Below are 17,154 nucleotides of genomic sequence, written 5' to 3'. Positions count from 1 at the left end.
TCCTCAGTTTATAAGTTGAATCACCTTGCATTTAATATTTTTTTATTTTTTATTTGTTTATGTGTGTTTATTTATTTATTGAGATGCAGTCTCACTCTGTCTCCCAGGCTGGAGTGCAATGGCATGATCTTGGCTCACTGCAACCTCTGCCTCCTGGGTTCAGATGATTCTTCTGCCTCAGCCTCCCGAGTAGCTGGGATTACAGGTGCTCATCATCATGCCTAGCTAATTTTTTGTATTTTTGTAGAGAAAGGGTTTCACCGTGTTGGCCTGGTCTTGAACTCTCGACCTCAAGTGATCTGCCCGCCTTGGCCTCCCGAAGTTCTGGAATTACAGGCAAGAGCCTCCGTGCCTGGCTACTATGTGTTTAATATTAACTTGCTAGATTCAGGAAATAAGAATATAGGCTGCTCAATTAAATTTCAATTTCCAATAAACAATACTCTTTTTAGTATAAGCATGACTATATACTTTGGGTCATAGCTATACTTTAAAAAGTATTCATTGTTTATCTGAAATTCAGATTTTACTAAGCATCCTGTGCTTTATCTGGTGACCCTAATTTAACATAAAACAATAATGATAACGAGATAGGAAAATTTTCTCTTTGATTGATTGTTGGTAAAATTCCTGCCCCAAATCTCCTCTTTCACGTTGTCCTTTACCCAGGGTATGATTTTCCAACTTTTGTCCTAGAAATTCCCTGGATAATTCTTGTTATTTTATCCTTGTGCTTAGATCTGTTTTCCAATGTCCGCCAGTACCTCACATTCATTTTTTTTTTCTTTTTTTGTCATAAGTCTTTTCACTTTCAAGTTGCAGTTAATAGTTCCAGGTACATTCAAGAGGCAATCCTCTTACCCCTCTCAAAACTAGGCACTACTCAATTTTCCTGGAAAAGGGTAAGAAGACGCCAAATCCAGAACTGAGAGAACAAATAACGAACAGGCTTAATCTTTGGAGGGTCTCAACTGCAAAGGAGCAATTGTTTTACTACTGTTGCTTTTACAGGTGAGCAGACAAGCTGGAACAGATAGGCAAGGAAAAGATTGTTTCAAGTACATGAAATTTGATTGGAGTCTGATTTGTACAAATTCCATTTATCTTGGTTTAGAACTACCCCTCTCTACCACCACTTAGATCTTTTGAAGTGCAAATGACTAGTTACATTTAAAAAATACAATCTAATAAAAAAAAACTACACAGGAATTTAGACACTGACTTGAGAGTTATACTACAGACTCATTGTGAAATGTTTTGGGGCAGAAGAATGGTATTGTGGTTATGTTTTTAGTAAGAGCCTCTATCTTTTAGATACATCCTAAAATATTTGCAAATTAAATGATACTCCTGGAATTAGCTTTATAAGGTAGGGGATGGAGTGGATGGAAGTATAAATAAAGTGAGTTTGTTGAAGTGGGAGAATGGGTACCTGGGAGCCCGTTATACTATTGTCTGTGTTTTTATGTGTCTTTGAAATTGTCCATAATAAGAATTTTTAAAGTAAAAATTATTATATACATATGATGGAATGTTATTCAACCTTGAAAGGTAGAAAATTCTGACATGTGCTACAACATGGATGAACCCTGAAGACTTTATGCTAAGTGAAATAAGCCAGTCACAAAACAGCAAATACTGAATGATTCCACTTACATGAGGTATCTAGAGTTTTCAAACTCATAGAGACAGAAAATTGAATGGTGGTTACCAGGGGCTAGAGGGAGGGGGAATGGGGAATTATTATAGTATTTGGTTGGCACAGAGTTTCACTCTGGGAAGACGAAAAAGTTCGGGAGATAAGTAGTGGTAATGACTGCACAACAATGTGAATGTACTTAATACCAATGAGCTATGCACTTAAAGAGGGTTCAGATGGTAAATGCTGCCTTCTGTATATATTACCACAGTAAGAACAGATATCAGTTTAATTTTATAAATAAAAATTACTACTGTTATTATGGATAGCACAAATAAAAATAAAAAATAGCAATAAAATCTGAATACAGAGGAGTAGAAACTTTTATTCTTGAAGAAAAAGTACATATTGTTTTCAAAAATTTAAAAAAAAAAAGTCTATCCTTTCCTTAGTCATCCCTGACGGAAGTTTTAAGTTTTCCTTTTTTTTTTTTTTTTGAGACATAATCTTACTCTGTCACCCAGGCTGAAAGTACTAGCATGATCATGGCTCACTGCAGCCTTCACTTCGTGGGCTCAAGTGATCCCCCCACCTTAGCTTCCCAAGTAGCTAGGACTACAAGTGTGCACCACCACACCAAGCTGGTCTTTTTTTTTTAATGATAGAGATGAGATCTTCCTATGTTGCCCATGCTTGTCTTGAACTCCTAGCCTCAAGCAATCCTCCTGCCTTGGCTTCCCAAAGTGCTGGGATTCCAGGCATAAGCCACTGCACTCCATCTTTAAGTTTCCTTTGAAACGTATCTTGTCTTTGAATTTACATAATGAAAATGCAAAAATGAATAAATATTGTCGTTGAAAATTCAGCAAGCACTACCATGAGACAACTTTTATTTGAACAGTTCAAGTGTGACCATTTCTGTAAGCCCACATGTCTTCCTGTCCCTAAGAACCAAATCACAAAAGCGGGCTGTGATTTCAGACAGGGAGCCCTCCACAGCACATCCCAGCTGGTTTTCTACACTCATCTGGCATCCTAGGGACCACTGCATGCAATTCCAGGCCCTTTGGCCAAAACCCAGCAGCTTTCCCACAGAAAACAAAAACAGAAAGCGCATAAATTGACAAAGCAGCCACTCTTCAGCAATTCTAAGAAAATCTAGGCACAAAGTGCCCTAGGCGGGTTCCGAAAGATAAGACATGTCGTGTTGGCATTCACTGTTTTTCCTTTTCTATTGCCTTGAAAAATAACTGGCAATACTCAGTTTCTTCTAAAATGTCAAACCCCATGGAAGTAATCTAATTCTTGCACTGTTCCCCATGCACCCACCCGCCGCATACATTTCTAACCCAAAGCAAGCACCGTGGACTAAGGACTGAGGATTCTATTCTGACCTGGGCCTCCTAGGGTACCAACCTTCCAGGGAACTCAACCTTATATAATGACTTGGCCATACTGAAAGCTAACCCCTTTGCGTTTATATACCTAAGGCAAATTGTCTGGTCAATGGGCTACACACAGCAGTAAAGGTAGCAGGCAAGACCCTGACTCCATGGGGCTGTAGTCAAGAGGAGAAGGTGGATACTGAAGAGGTAATTAACTGTCGGTGTGATGAGTCCCATGAAGGAGTCTATAGATCACTTCAGAAGCTTAGCGTAGGCTACGTACCCTAGCCTGGGGTGGCAGTGGTCAGGGAAAGCTTCTCTGACAAGAAACAGTGTGAGGGGATCAAAGTTACAGCTCATCATGGAGAGGAATCTTCCAGGGAAATAGCCTGACTCAGAAGGTGTCCGGAAAAAAAGAGCACATGTGGGGGAAGCTGGGGAGGACGTTCCTTGCCTAGGTGAGTTGGAAGGACATAGAGGAGTAAAGCCATCAAGAGCACAGGCTCAGGGAACAAACAGCCCTCAGGTCCCTTTCACCTTTGTCACTTACTAGCCATGGAAACAGACAAGTTGCTAGACCTCAACATTACGCACAGTTTTAAACATGTGCAAAAATAAAATAATTTGACTGACAACCATGTCCTATTCATCACTCAGCCTCAGCAATGACCAGCTCATAGCTAGTCTTCTTCCATTCATAACCTTATCCAACTTCTCCAACTCCATCATTATTTTGAGGCAAATGGCAGACACTGCATTATACCCATAAATATTGTATCATGTCCATTAAAAATGTATTTCTAGAAGATAATGACTTCTTTTAACATACTGCACAATACTATTACCATGTGTAAAATGTTAGTAGTGTCTTATCATCAAACATCTAGTCATTTCTAAATCTGAAAATTCTCATTGTTTCATAACGTCCTAATTTTTTTTTTCTCTCTCTCTTAATGGTTTGTTTGAATCAAAATCTAAATAAGGATTTTGTGCTTTGCCTCTTTAAGCCTGAATTTCCTCCTGTAACTGAAACCCCCTTACCACCCTTACCATACCCTTAATTTGAGAAGGGCAAGGCAGTAAAGGCCACAACTGGAGAAGAGTGTCTGAGGATTAGCCAGGTAGTCACTTGCAAGAAGTTCAAGCATTCTTTCCTTGGGTTCAAGTTGCCTGTTGCAGTATCCATAGCATCCACCATAGAGGAAGTATTAGGATGGGTCCTGTGCCCTATGCAGGTTGCCCTCCTCTTCCTCAAAGGTCATGGCAACCTTTGTTCTTAACCCTGGCTGCTGCCTAAGCAGTTGCCCCTCTTTCAGCCACTCTTTCAGTCTAGAGCCTCTTGACTCTAGACTTCTTCTCCCTTCACCACCAAGCTCCAAGTCCTGAGCCTTGGAGCTCTGTAAACCTGCCCCAACTCACCTTTTCCCACTGGGGCCTTCTCCTTCCCCCTCGCGTCTGTCCGTGGTGGCCAGTCATTGGGTTCCATCTTGTTTCCTCCTGAATGGAGCCAGAGATGATTTCAAATAGGTGAACACAAAGGAGGAGATGGAAGAAACAACCCAAACCTCAAGCACCCAGAGACATTCAGACACAGTGATTGCCTCGTAGTACATCACTTAGATTCATGTTATTATGCCCCAACATCTCTGTCTCCCTCTGTGCTTTGAGTTGTTACAGAAAGCAAACTTCGGTTATCCCAGCTTTCTGTGAATCTCATTCCAAAAGCAGGAGTTGGTGTGCACTAGCCACATAACAATGAATTTAATAACTCCAACTACAGAGGTAGATATTGGGTAGAATTCATGAACAAAATGGTGAACAAAATGAGTAAAAGGCATCAATCCTGACAGTGGTGAATTTTCACTACATATAACTTTAAAACAAGTATTATTATCAGGGGATTGCTGAGGTTGCTCGCATCTAACCATCAAGCCCTAAGGCACAAAGGAGTCAGGACTGGGCTCACATCGTGGATGCTGGAAGACCCATCTCCTAGGGGACCCTTGACACGATGCCCAAAGGAGCTGTGAACTTTGCTCCCCCTTCAGGTGCCTTCCCGGATTAACTGTGCTCCTCAGGAAATAGGAGACCCTGGAAACTTGGGGCCCACACTTCACATTCCAAACTGAACTGCGTCTGTGATCAGCCCCTTGGCTGGCATAACCACGGAATCTTTTCACCAACACCAAGAGGGAGACAGGGTAGGACTCCTGTCCAGATTTTGAAGGTGAGAAATCTGAGACCTAGAAAAAGAATGGTATTCCCTCTGCTCAAACCTGGAAGGAAGGCAAACCAGGACCACAGGCCCAAATCCCAGGCTACAGCTAATTCTATTTTCCTGTTTCTTTTTCATTGTCTTCAATCCAAATGCTAGATTTGTTTCAGAATACTAAATAACACATGCCTATGATAGAAAGATTAGCCAAGCAATTTAAGAAGGAATTCCATCCCCTATGGTTAATAGCGCTAAACATTTGAATGACTTCTTTTAACATACTGCACAATACTATTACCATGTGTAAAATGTTAGTAGTGTCTTATCATCAAATATCTAGTCATTTCTAAATCTGAAAATTCTAATTGTTTCATAATGTTCTAATTTTTTCTCTCTCTCTCTTAATGGTTTGTTTGAATCAAAATCTAAATAAGGATTTTGTGCTTTGCCTCTTTAAGCCTTAATTTCCTCCTGTCTGGTCATTTTTATACATGCATATTTTTATGTAATTGAGATCATATTGTACGTGCACATATGCATATAATTTACTTAATTTTATATAACTATACCTATCATGTTCCAAAAACTTATTGTTGATATCATTTTAATGTGTGAATAATTTTCCATTTTATGAATATGCCCCCCCAAAAAATTTTTTTTGAGATGGAATCTTACTCTGTTGCCCAGGCTGGAGTATAGTGGTGCAATCTTGGCTCACTGCAACCTCTGCCTCCTGTGTTCAAGTGATTCTCCTGCCTCACCCTCCCAAGTAGCTGAGATTACAGCTGCCTGCCATCATGCCTGGCTAATTTTTTGTATTTTTTAGTAGAGACGGGATTTTGCCACGTTGGCCAGGCTGGTCTCGAACTCCTGACCTCAGGCAATCCATCTGCCTCAGCCTCCCAAAGTGCTGAGATTGCAGATTTGAGCCGCTGTGCCCATCCTATGCTGTAATGATAGAATATACCATTTATTGGTGGTTACTTTGCTTCCAATGTTTGTTTTACAAGTAATGACGAGATGAACATCTTTGTTGAGAAAATGATCCAGTTCTTTGGTTATTTCCTTAGGACTGAATTCTAGAAAGAGACTGTTGGCTCAACAGGTATCTGTACCCCAACGCTTTTACTGGTGGATCATTAAGGAAAGCTCTGTCATGTTGATAGAGCTGTCACTCAGAAACAAAGTAACTTCTAAATAAGCTAAGTAAATTCAATTGAAAATCATATTCTTTAACGTTTCCGAACATATTTCCTGTATTTTGAAATGTATTGGTCTAATGTCTGATAGTTTCAGTAGAGGTAGAATTTAGTAAATGTTCCAGACAAAATGTAGTGAAGATATTAGCAGATCATGCTAAATTTCTAGGTGCCATTAGAATAAGTTAAATGGCTTCGATTGTATCTCAGTTGCCCAGACAGCAGAGGTCCACAAGGATGGGTCTCATGGTAACATCGCCATCCCTAACCCATCCTTCTGAAGTTCAGACTTGAATAACCACCTGCCTCTCTGACATCTGTACTTGGATGTGTCATAGAATCCTCAAATTTAATTTAATATTAATCCAAAATATTTACTCTGAATTTCTCAAGTCTCCTTTTTTAAATGTATTCCTTTCCAATTTTTCCCATGTGAGTAAATAAAAGCATCACCATTTACCTGGTTCTCAGGACAATACTCTGGAGCATTCTGCATTCCCTCATCTTCTACATCCAATGCATCAGGTGGTCCTTTAAAAGACATCCAAATTGAACTCATTTGGTGGGTGCACCTGCTACCCTGAGGCCAGACATTGCATTTCATGGCATGTCCCTCCTTAGCTCAAAACCCTCCAGTGATGTCCCATCATACTTGAGAATGAAATCCAAATTCCCATATAATCTGCATTCTGTCCACCTCTTGAAATTATCTCCCACCCACTCACCCCACCTTCCCTATCCTCCAGCCACACTGATGTCACTGCTGATTCTCAAATAGCCAAGCACCTTTCTGCCACAAGACTTGGAATGTGCTTCCTCCAATCTGTCATACTGTGGCGATCCTTCACATTGCCCAAGTCTCTGCACGAGGGTGCCTTCTCACGTCCCTAAGATTGACATCCTCCCATTGCTTCCCAGTTCCTACTGCTTTATTCTTCCCCATTACACTCATTACCCCAGGCAATCTATTTATTTATTTGTTTATTGACTAACTCCCCATTAGAATGTTCACTCCATGGGGGAAGGGGCTCCATCTGTCATATTTGTAGCTAACACACAGTGCCCAGCACCACAGAGCTCAGTTCAGTGCTTAACACATAATCACGCCCAGTAAATACTTTGTGAATAAATGAATGAGGTAGGAAGCCTTCACTATGAGGAATGTGCGTTACATTCACTTTGGCTTATCACAGAGAAGGACAATGAGAAGGTCATTCTCTGCCATTAAGGGGAAGTAAACGATAAGGGCCTTGTAAAGCATAAGCCTCTAGACAAACAGAAATTATTACCATTACATTAATGTGGCATCATGCTAGACGCTCTGTGCTCTGTATAGACAGGACCCAGTGCCTGCTCACATGGATAAAGACATCAGCCAGTTAAGATGAACACAGAAGGCTTTTACCAAGAGAAATAGTTTCTTGGAGGTACACTAAATTTCTGAGAATATTAGAGGATTATTTAAAGAGAGCATTTAGAAAGGTCATCATTGTCACTTTGAGAATAGAACTTTGAAAATTAGTTTTGTTTTTAAATGCAAATAGAAAATTCATGTCTCTGAAAAAGTAGCTCTATGTGTCAAAAATGAATACTTAGTCAATAAAGTTTAAGTTACTGTAAGCAAGTGGACCGTATTACTGGTTTCTCTGACTTGCACCATGAAATTATTTAGCTGCTATAAGCACAAAAGAATCACATTAGTAGCCACTTGAATAAACTACAAATCCTGGAAGGTCAATTCAGACAACGAGGTGTCATCTCATCCATATTACCAGATGGTTACTAGACTCCTGGATCTCACAGCTAGTGTAAATTTTAATGGAATTATAGGGATTGCTAAGATTTTACCCTGTCATATTAGGATGGTAAACAACAATAGCTAATATCACCTACTACTGAAAAAAGACATTATAACACCTCCTGAAATAGAACATAATCTTGTAAGAAAGAAAACTGTAAATATTTTTTTTAATGTACCACATTGTCTTTTTTCTCTCATTTGGAAAGTGAGACCTGGAATTTTTTTTTTTTTTTTTTTTTTTGAGACAGGATCTTGCTCTGTTACCCAGGCTGGAGTGCAGCACCACAATCACAGCTCACTGTAGCCTTGACCTCCCGGGCTCAAGTGATTCTCTTGCCTCTGCCTTCCGAGTAGCTGGGACCACAAGTGTGCACCATCATGCCCAAATAATTTTTAAATTCTTTGTAGAGACAGGGTCTCCCTATGTTGCCCAGACTGGTAACTCCTGGGCTCAAGAGATCCTTCCACCCCAGCCTCCCAAGTGCTGGAATTATAGACGTGAGCCACTGCACCTGGCTGAGACCTGGAAAATTTTATAGACAGGTAGGTACAAATACATAGGATGGCATATGGGAACTGCTGCTCGGTTATGACTCCTTTTGCATCCTTTGATTAAATATTCCCACCACTGGAGAGGTGCTATCAAAAAGCTACCTCCATCCAGTTCTGATAGATAGAAGGTTTCTCTTTAATTTAGGGTAAAGTTGGCAGCCTCTACCTTTTGGTTCTGGTTTTGGCCTAGGGCCTTCCGTGAAGAAAGCTACATCTTTTTTATTTAGATGTGTGAAAGCAGCTCGAAAACCCAATCCCAACTCCTGTAAGTTCTTCCTAGACTGAATCCTCCAGTTCCTTCAGCCAGTTCCTCAACCATTCACTGGCAGAACAATAAGGTATGTTCTAGCCTTTGAGGGGTCTGGTATAGGCATAGAGGCTGGGGCTGTGGCTCAGGCCTGTAATCCCAGCACTTCGGGAGGCCATGACGGGTAGATTACTTGAGCTCAGGAGTTTAAGACCAGCCTGGGCAACATGGCGAAACCTCGTCTCTAGAAAAAATACAAAAATTAGCTGGGCATGATGGTGCACACCTGTAGTCGCAGCTACTCAGGAGGCTGAGGTGAGAGGATCGCTTGAGCCTGGGAGGCAGAAGTTGCAGTGAGCTGAGATTTCACCACTACATTCCAGCCTGGGTGATAGGAGTGAAACCCTGTCTTGAAAAGGAAAGATCATTGGCATTTGTGAAAAGATCCTTAAAGATTAAAAATCTGAAAACTTCTTTTACCAACTTAGAGCAGTATAAAAGCTTATTTATCAGCCTTCTTGGCAGATGGGAAGACAGGCATAGATGAAACCCCAGCCTCTTCTGTTCCAAATTTATCATCCATTATCACTAGATGCGGCAGCCTCCCCACACCTTCTGAGTCACTGGATAATGCGATGGTCTTTCATTGTCACCTCCATTACCAACCTTTCAATAATTCTTGCTAGTGGCCTTTGCTTTCACTAGGAACTCCCTAAAGGCAAAATTACAACACATTTTTTCTAACAATCTAATTGGCTTTTATTTATGATTCTAGAACCAGGCAACATTTCATTCTATGAAATAGAATGAGTATTCCAGTGAGGTGGGCAGAGAGTTTGGCTTTAAGGATAAAAGAGGGCTGAAGAAAGCAGAAACAGGGAACAAAAACAGATTGGCCATTTCAAAGTTACTTTCCTTATGTGGTTAAAGTAGAGGGCACTTAGTAGTGTGCTGATTAGGGTGCCTGGAATCTCCTGTGTTTTTGGAAAACAGTCTCATTTTGAAGTCTGGTTTGACGACGTGGCAGTTAGCACAGGTGACTTCATTCTGGTTTGCTGTGGTCTGCTGGGGCCTAGTGTAGGAGGCTATTCCAAAACAGTGGCCTCCCATAAACTATTTAACAGAATACAATGCATTGGTATGCTGGTTAATTTGTTTTAGCTATGAGTGATAGAAAACCACATATCAATAGTGGTTTGAATAAGATTGTTTTGTTTTTGTATAAAAGCCTGGAAGAAGGCAGTCTAGGACTGATATGGGCTCCCACAATATCAGGAACTCAGGCCCCTTTTAACTTATTGTTCCCCCATGTGTGGCTTCTACTCCCAAGGTCACTCTGTGGTCCAGTATGACTTCTGTAACTCCAGCCATCATATTCACATTCTGGCCAGATGAAGGAGAAAAAACAAGGAAGAATATTCCACCTTTATTTAAGGACATTTCCCAGAAGTTATGCACCACTTCTATTGGCCATTCCCAGCTCCAGGAGGGACTGTGCTGATGATGTCATTTTTTTTTTTTTTTTTTTTTTTTTGAGACGGAGTTTCGCTCTTGTTACCCAGGCTGGAGTGCAATGGCGCGATCTTGGCTCACCACAACCTCTGCCTCCTGGGTTCAGGCAATTCTCCTGCTTCAGCCTCCTGAGTAGCTGGGATTACAGGCACATGCCACCATGCCCAGCTAATTTTTTTTTTTTTTTGTATTTTTAGTAGAGACGGGGTTTCACTATGTTGACCAGGATGGTCTCGATCTCTTGACCTCGTGATCCACCCGCCTCGGCCTCCCAAAGTGCTGGGATTACAGGCTTGAGCCACCGTACCCGGCCGATGTCTTTTTTTTAGTAAAGAAAAAAAGGAGAACTGAGGTTAGGTGACAAGTAGGCACCTGTGCACAGGGTCAGACGTAAAGTCAAATGATCACTGGTGCAGCTCTGGTGATCAGCCTGTCTGAAAAATCACTAAACTTAACACCAAATCCTAAGGACTCCATACCTAAAACCCTCTAAAATGAGATCAATGAAAATGAGCCGTGGACAAAATTGGGACCCATGAGAACGTATCCAATAGGATCATGATCACTCAAGCAAATGGGTTTAACTTGGGTTTCCTGGATTTGTGTTTTCGGCAGGAATTCCTTCCCAGCATTTCTCAGAAATATTATGTTTTTCCAAACGCCAATTACTGAGAAAAAGAAGTTAAGACATCTAGGAACCCGGTAAATGTGTTCTTGTGTGAGAATTAAAGCTTAATAATCAACATGTTGAACTAGATGTTACTAGTTCAAAGGACTCCACTGACAACAAATCAAAAGTGAGAGCAGAAAATGCTGAGGCATCCATCTGAAAGTGAAGTTCTGAATGGAACTGGGGAGTAGAGGAGAGAAAAGGCCATCATCTACCGAGTCTTCCGACTGCTGTTGCCAGGGTAGAGGCAGCGGTGTGTTGGAGCTGGCTCAGGAAGGGCCAGTTGTGTGCCGCTCTTCCCAGCTCTCAGTGACATCCCTTATGTAGGTGGGCACTGACCATTGTGGGAGCACTTATGCCCACCCTCAGAATCTGGCAAACCCTTACATATCAGGGCTTTTTTTTCCCCCCAGGAGAGTCAGCTTACCAGCACACGCTAGTTACAAGTGTGTGTGTGTGTGTGTCCTGGTCTGCTTCTAATGGTAAGTCATTTTTGCAAATAAAAAAGTATTGGTAATTTACACACATAGGATACTTATACAAGTCCTATGAGCAGTGTCGGAAAAAAACAAATTTTGAAAGCAAAATGAGTCTTGAAATTGGCAATTCCAACAAGTGATTCCATGAACCTTGTTAGTGAATCTGAATGTTAGAATGTGAGTTATTTGAACGCTTCCCAACAATGATCACTGGCATTTCCAAGTGTTGAATATTCACTATAGGCTACAGTTCTTTGTAAATACTTTAACAGGGGAGATGCAAAAAGAAGACGTGACTGCTGTTGTAGAACACTCCAACAAAAATCAGAAACTGCTCCAAACTCTGAATTAGCAAGAACAACATTGATCTCAAAAGCAAAATCAAGACCAGGGTAAGCAGACCAAAATAACAACAACGATAAAGCATTATTTAAAAAGGAAATAAGCTTCTGTAAAGCATTATGTACCCTAATGGCTAACTTGAAGATGGTAGGGGCACACTCAACCAACATCAATGAAAAATGAAAAAAAAAAAAAAGTTTTCTACATCTAGAATATTTGTCACAAAGCAAAGGTCAAAACTGTCAGATGGAGCAACTAAAGCTTGTGTTTTAAAAGTTTGTTTTAAAAATAATAACGTTTAAAATTAAGTGTTTGTGCTATTATTTTTCCATTTTTAAGTGATTTTTATCCGGCATTTGTTTTGCAATAATATTTCCTCCTTTTTAATGATTTCTATATCCAGTGCCTATATCAGATGGAATTTTACCTCATTGAAATAATGCTGTCACAACACATCGGTTCGTAATAATAATAAACCATAAGAAAAAAATCTGAAACTTTTAGCATCAATTTGTCACTGAAAATTTTTAACTATTATTCTGGTCACTCATTATTATATAAAAGCATGTAAATACAATGTTACAGAAAATATGAGACAGGTGCAGTGACTCACACCTGTAATCCCAACACTTTGAGAGGCTGAAGCTTGAGGCCAGGAGTTCAAAACCAGTCTGGTCACATAGTAAGACCCTATCTTTACAAAAGAGAAAAACAAAATAGCCAGGAATACCCAAATGGCTAACTTCAAGATGTTAGGGGCATACTCTATAGGCATGTGCTTATAGTCTCAGCTACTCGGGAGGCTGAGGAAGGAGAGTCACTTGAGCCCAGGAGTTTGAGGCTGCAGTGAGCTATGATCATGCCACTCCAGCCTGGGTGACAGAGTAAGACCCTGTCTTTAAAAAAAAAAAAAAAAAAAGGATAATTTCAGGAATGTTCATGAATTCCCAGAAATTTCAATTTCTCATTCCTGAATACTAAAGTATTAGTTGGGAATTTGGAAACATTATTCTGGAGCTTTCAAACACCTTTTAAAGCGGCAGACCCCTTTTTATGGAACAAAATCTACCTGGGAAACAGAAGATATAAAAGAGGCAAAAATGAGGCTGTGGCTGAAGAAGAAGGGAGAATAAGGTCCTGTGCCGAACTCTGTGACCAATTTGTTGACTTACTTGGTGTGGGGCCTGTCACTTTTGCGTCTCTAAGTCTTGGTTTCCTCATCTATAAACTGCAGTTAATATAGCCTGCTCTGCTGGGCCCTGAGGCTTGTTATTGGAGACAACTGAGAGATGCTTGGGAAAGAGCTTTGTAAACTTAGGACACCTTGAAGGCCATTATGAGCCAGACAGATGTCAATGTCGCTGTTCTGACACAGCACTGGCCTTAGAGGGTTCACAGCCTCACTGAGGAGAGGGGACGTCCACACACTGGATGCAACCCTTGCCATAGGAGCCAGATGGGCAGAGCTGGGACTGGAGCCCTGAACTCCAGTGCCTCTTCCTGGCTGCTCTCCTGGGACCATCCCTCTGCCAGTGTTTGTCTCTTTTAAGGGCTGGGGCTACAGGGAGCAAAGAAGACCTTGAGTTTGAAGTACAGTTATTCTGTAAGTAGCCAGGATCAGGCTGTAAAACAGAAAGTTTTATCCCTCACATAAAAATTATGGTTTCTCAAAAGGGGAATGTGAATTATGAGGAAGTTCAAAGTTCACTGAAATGGAGGCCAGAAAGTTATATTTTAGTCTGGAAGTGTCATAAAATGTAGAGGAATATGCCAGTTCCCTTCCCAGAACTTCAGCTCTCACCTCTGTAGAAGCCAGGAGGGCTTGAATGACTCCACTTTTCCACTCAGAAGATCCACCGTGTCTCATTCCCCAGATGAGCTCACACAGAAACCGAGCTCAAGTTGGTCCATCTGTTTCCTGAGTGGCCTTGGTAAGTGGAGCTCTGGTCTCCCTCAACCCAGGCAGTCCTTTTTTGCAAATAACAACTATTTGTCACAGAATAGGATAGTCAAGTTTGCTTTCTTAACCTGTGTGATCTTTACATTTAAAAAAAGTTATTTTGTGTTAAAATAGGAGGCCATTGATTTAAATTAGGCTCCTTTACTGAGCCCAGCAAACCAAACCAATATGAAGCCATCATGCTTAATGAAACTAATTAATTTGGGAATACATTCTTGCAAACAGCTGAGGTTCAGTAAGTCACACAGCTGAACTTAATGAATTACAGGTCAGCCGAGTTGAATAAGGTAAGACATTTAGCTAGAACTAATTAACCAATTAAGCCGTAACCAACTAAGCTGTCTCTGTATCTCACTTCTGTTCTCTATCTATAAATGTTGCCAAATCATGGTGTTGGCCAGAGTTCTTTGAACCTGTTTTGGTTCTGGGGACTGCCCGATTCCCAAATTGCTTTTTGTTTCTTTTTGTTTTAAATCATTGTAATTGCTCAAGTAAACTGTTGAATTTAAAATTTAGTCTAAGGATTTTTCCTTTTAACATTGTAATAAAAAGCAACACATGCTTGTTCAAATAAGGTGGAACAGGACAGAGGATGAGAAATGAAAAAACTTCCTCCTTCCTCCAAGCCTGTCCCAGAGGCCATCACCTCCTTCCTGACTTTTTCCTAGGCTCATACACACACATACCTATGTGTATTTAGGAGGTTTTTCTTCTTAGTTTTGTTTTCTTGAGAAATGCTTTTGTTTTTGGTTTTTTTTTTTTAATGAGACCATTCTGTAACTTGCTGTTTTTTCTCTAGAGAAGGCAGTTTCCAAGTCAGTACATTTTTGTAATGGCTGCCTATTACTCCATTTTTTGGTGGCTGTGTCATTATCTTTATATATTTCCCAATTGATAGGTATTTGGATTTTTGGAATGTTGTACTAATGGAAACAACACTATAAGAACATCCTTGGACATACTCGTGTGGGTGTTTCTGCAGGGTAAGGATAGGGACGATTGGGTTTGCACATTATCCAACACCTGGTGCAGGGCCTGACAACCGCCACATTATCGCTCTCATCCTCCTCACTAAGAAGTGTAATTTCTGATTCCCATCCCTATCTCTAAAGTGGTCAGCCCATCCCTCCTCCAGACCCAACAGCCTTCTTCAGCTCGAAGACCTCACCACCTCAGAGGCCACCTTTCTTGTTTCTTGGCGGCCAGGAATAGATTTAACTAGAGGAGCTAATTCAAGGCTAAGTTTTTGTGAGCACTAATAGTTGAGCCAAGAATATTTTGTTGCTATAACAACTTAGCATACATTTAGTGGCTTACAACAACACAAATGCATTATCTTACAGTTCTGGAGATCAGAGTCTAAAACAGGATCCCACTAGGCTAAAATGAAGATGTTGGCAGGGCTGTGTTCCCATCTGGAGGCAACAGGGGAGAAAGCATTTCCTTGTCTGTTCCGGTCTGGTTTTTAGAAAGTGTCACACTCCTTGGCTGGTGGCCTGCTTCTGTCTTCCGGTCTTTCTTGCATCACCCCTGATTCCTCTGCCCTCCTCCTCCCCGGTGAAGGGGCATTTTTTTTTACTGCATTGGGCCTGCCCAGATAATCTGGGATAATCTTATTTAAGGTCAACTGATTAGCAACTGTGATTTATTTGCAATCTTAATTCCCCTTTATGAACACCACATTTTCTCAGCTTCAGGGGATTAGGACACGGACATCTTTGAGGAACCATTATTATGTGTAGCACAGATAGCAAAGTCTGAAGGTGGGAACTGAGGCCTGCCCAGTAGCCCTCTAAGGAGTTAGTTGTGTGTCCCAGAAAGAGCCCTCTGGCGGCGGGGTGGGCAGGGGTGAGGCAGGCCAGGGAGGCCCATGAGGGGATGACGTGGTGAGGTCTTCGCAAGGACAGTGACAGTAGGGATGGAGGACACAGGGTGAGCCAGTTGACTGGCACCTGAAAGAGGAGGCAGCCACCCCTTGTCTCAGGCCAGGTCCCATCCCACCCAACCTGCCCAGAAGCTCCAGCAGCCACCCCAATACCCAGACTCCAGCATTTCTGGAAACTTGACAAACCCCATCCCTTGCAACTCCCCAGACTTGCCTACCTCAGCCATGTGAATGAGGCATCTTCTCACACATCCTCTAGACAAGCCAAGATGTGACCCTCGTCTTCTCCGTACAGCCAGGGACACGGGCCCAGCAAGTGAGTGGCAGGGCTGCGGCTGTGCCTGCATCTGAGAAGGACAAAGGCAGAGGGACCCTGTATGAGCCACCACTGGCCTGGCTTCCCAAGTGGGGCCTGAGGCAAGGCCTCAGCCTGGAAGTGGTTGCCAGGAAGCCCCCCAACCAGCTGTGGACCCTGCTGTCTCCCTCCACTGCTGGGATGGGGAAGAGTTGCCTTGGCAGGCTCCTCAGCCTTGCCTGACTGGGGAACTGGGATCAGGAGCCCTGTCCTGTCCCAGGAGGTGCAGGCTGGGTGTGGGTACAGCCAGGCCTGTCACTCAGGCTCTTGAACCCCTGGCCACTCCCTCTACCCTCCTCAGCCCACCCAACCTGCCCAGAAGCTCCCGCAGCCACCCCAACACCCAGACTCCAGCGTTTCTGAAAACTTGGCAAGCCCCCACCCCCTGCAACTCCCCAGCCTTGCCGACCTCAGCCATGTGAATTAGGCAGGTGTGTGTGTCTCATCACTGTATCTGTTCTGAGAAGTTTGTCTGCCTCATCTGGGTCCATGCCTGTGTTTTTGTATCTCTATCTTGGATTGGAGTTGGTTTGTTTTCTAATTTTTAAAATGACTTTTGTTCCTTTGTAAGGTTCTTGCTGTTTCTTATTCAAGAGCAAATCATTCATTTTGAGAACTTCACATAAAGGAAAAACATTTAAAATGCACAAACAGGCCGGGCGCGGTGGCTCATGCCTGTAATCCCAGCACTTTCGGAAGCTGAGGCAGGCAGATCACCTGAGGTCAGGAGTTTGAGACCAGCCTGGCCAACATGGAGAAACCCCGTCTCTACTAAAAATACAAAAATTAGCCAGGCATGGTGGCGCGTGCCTGTAATCCCAGCTACTTGGGAGGCTGAGGCAGGAAATCACTTGAACCCAGGAGGTAGAGGGTGCAGTGAGCCAAGACTGTACTACTATACTCCATCCTGGGC

General features: G+C 42.1%; 1 long non-coding RNA gene across 1 annotated transcript in view; it reads right to left on the bottom strand.

Annotated features, from left to right (window-relative positions):
- The window catches only part of LOC141583753 (uncharacterized), a 121,961-nt gene that overhangs the window by 101,092 nt on the left and 3,715 nt on the right, over positions 1-17,154 (bottom strand). Inside the window, exons 2-4 of the long non-coding RNA XR_012516632.1 lie at positions 16,105-16,233; positions 6,899-6,969; positions 4,444-4,521 (exon numbers count right to left, since the gene is read on the bottom strand). This is a non-coding gene — a long non-coding RNA (uncharacterized LOC141583753). The remainder of the gene's footprint in view (positions 1-4,443; positions 4,522-6,898; positions 6,970-16,104; positions 16,234-17,154) is intronic.

This window comes from Saimiri boliviensis, chromosome 2 (genome assembly GCF_048565385.1).
Source record: "Saimiri boliviensis isolate mSaiBol1 chromosome 2, mSaiBol1.pri, whole genome shotgun sequence".
Taxonomy (NCBI): Eukaryota; Metazoa; Chordata; class Mammalia; order Primates; family Cebidae; genus Saimiri; species Saimiri boliviensis.
This window is presented reverse-complemented; position numbering and strand designations above follow the sequence as displayed.